This window comes from Arachis duranensis, chromosome 1, assembly GCF_000817695.3.
Source record: "Arachis duranensis cultivar V14167 chromosome 1, aradu.V14167.gnm2.J7QH, whole genome shotgun sequence".
NCBI classification, from domain to species: domain Eukaryota; kingdom Viridiplantae; phylum Streptophyta; class Magnoliopsida; order Fabales; family Fabaceae; genus Arachis; species Arachis duranensis.
The window spans coordinates 83,862,984-83,865,781 of NC_029772.3; positions in this window are offsets into that span (position 1 = coordinate 83,862,984).

A 2,798-nucleotide genomic window follows, 5' to 3' on the forward strand; every position below is an offset into this window, starting at 1 on the left:
TCATGAGCAATTAAATCAAGGAATTGGGCAATTGTTCAAGCTTAGAGAGATTGGATTGCCAAGGAATTGGGATCCAATCACTTAAGATTGCCAAGGAGATCAATGAATGCATTGATTGAGGAAGAGATGAAAATGAACTTGATCCGGAAAGTGCAACATCTCCTGAACCCAATGATTTTCCCATTTCTGATCTTACCTATTCTCTTTACTTTCTGCCATTTAATTTCATGCTCATTACCCCAAATCCCCATTTAAGATTCTGCACTTTAATTTCTGTTATTTACTTTCGAGTCATTTAAATTTCTGCATCTCAATCTAAATTCAGTTTAGCTCAACTAGTATATTCTTCTAACTAAAGTTGCTTGACCAATCAATCCTTGTGGGATTCGACCTCACTCTATTGTGAGTTTTACTTGACGACAATTTGGTATACTTTTCGAAGGGAAATTCGTTGAGAGACAAGTTTTCATGCATCAAGTTTATGGCGCCGTTGCCGGGGATTGACCTTGAATCAACAATGATTAAGTTTGAAGAACACTAGATTGAGCATTTTTCTTTTCGTTTATTTGATTCAGTCAATTTTCTTTTAGTTTGTTTTAATTTCTTCCTCACCCCCTGCACCCTTTTTACTTTTTCGTTCTTTCTTTCTTTGTTAATTATAATTCTGCTCACTAACCCACTAACTGTTTGATAATTTGTATCACTCACACTAACAATTACTAACAAGGAGAAGAGAAGGAGTTTCAACATCCTTTGATTCAGAACCTGAAAGGACCCTTTGGCGACTAAGAAGGGAAGCAAGAGGAAAAATAATTATTGGTGCTGAGGAAGAAGAGGAAGAGTATTTTGAACCCAACATGGAAGAGAATATGGAGAACAATCATGAAGAAAAAGCTCACAACCATGGTAGAGAAGGCCATGCAAACCGTGCTGGGCAAGAAAGGAGAGTTCTAGGCTCCTATATCAATCCTAATCCAGGAAACTGTGGAAGCAGCATTCAGAAGCCCACCATACATGCCAACAATTACGAACTAAAACCCCAGCTCATCACTCTTGTTCAGAATAATTGCTCATTTGGAGGAGGTGCTCAAGAAGATCCCAATCAACATTTAACCACCTTCCTGAGGATTTGTGACACTGTGAAGTCCAATGGAGTCCATCCAAATGTCTATAGGTTGCTCTTGTTCCCTTTTTCACTCAGGGACAAGGCATCCAAATGGCTTGAATCCTTCCGAAAGGAAAGCTTAACAAATTGGGAGGATGTGGTGAACAAATTTTTGGCAAGATTTTACCCTCCTCAAAGGATCAATAGGCTGAGGGCTGAGGTGCAAACTTTCAGGCAACAAGATGGTGAGACTCTTTATGAAGCATGGGAGAGATTCAAAGATCTAACAAGAAGATGCCCACCAGAGATGTTTAATGAATGGGTTCAACTTCACATCTTCTATGAAGGTCTTTCCTATGAGTCAAAGAAGGCTATAGATCATTCATCAGGGGGCTCTCTAAACAAGAAGAAAACCATTGAAGAAGCCATAGATGTCATTGAAACAGTTGCTGAAAATGACTACTTCTATGCCTCCGAAAGAAGTAACACCAGAGGAGTAATGGAGCTGAACCACATGGATGCATTGTTAGCTCAAAATAAGATGATCACCAAACAGCTAGCAGATCTTACCAAAAAGGTGGAGGAGAACCAAGTTGCAGCAGCCATCACCTCATCATCAGCTCAAGAAGGAGTAAACATAGGAGAAGAAGGTGACTGGGAGCAAGCCCACTATGTTGGAAACTCACCTAGACAAGTCCATGATCCATACTCCAAAACTTATAACTCTGGATAGAGAAATCACCACAACTTTGGATGGGGAAACTGTTCCGTGGGTTACCTAAACCTGTAGGTCGATCTCGGATGAGATCTTCTGTGTTGGTCGGAGCCAACGTGTCCGGCAGGTGCACGGCGGCCGGAGCTGGTGTGTCCGACTTGTTGGACTTGGTGGTGGTGCTGATCCTTCGTCCCCGGAGGGTGGGGGGTACCTACAAGGGACTCCGATGCTTAAGTTAGCAAGGGTATTAAGCAAGTATTGAGTAGAATCAGAGTATGAGTTATACCTGGGTGCTCCAGTGTATTTATAATGGTGAAATGTGGCCTCTTGTGGACAAGATACGTTAGTTATCTTATCTTATCTTTATCTTATCTTTAAGTGAGGTCATCTTTAAGGGAACCGCCTTTATCTCTATGGGCTTGGGCTGCCCTTGGATTTGGGACGTGTTCCTCTATTTGGGCCCTTTGTTAGGGCTTTTCTGTGTCTTGGCCGAGCTCTTTGAGAAGAGGTCGGGTTATCCTGATCTGAAGAGGTCGGTCGCTTTCTCTGTAGAACATCCCGGGTCGGAAAACTCGACCCAGGGTATGAACAGTGCCCCTGCTTGAGCTCGGTCTTCTTTTTTTGAGGCCGAGTCTTTTACTTCGGTCCTTCTTTGGTGAAGCCGAAATCAAGCATTTTGTCGATTCCTTTGTATCAGCTTTTGAATGTAGAATGTTTACTCTAAAAGACGCGCGCTTTTATACCGGCGCTTTTTTGGGAACGTGCGAGAGTTTAATGCTTTTAATTTTGAGCATTAATTGCCCCGTTTCCCTTAGGCTCTTTTACTTTGGATTTTGAAAACCTGAAAACGGTTTCTCTTCTTTTGCTCTTTCGTAACTTCTTTTCTCAGTTCTCTCCATTCTCTGCTTTTGTACTTTTTGTTTTTATTTCGTTGTGGCGTCATTTGGTGTTCTCTGGCACTTGGGATTTTGCACTGGT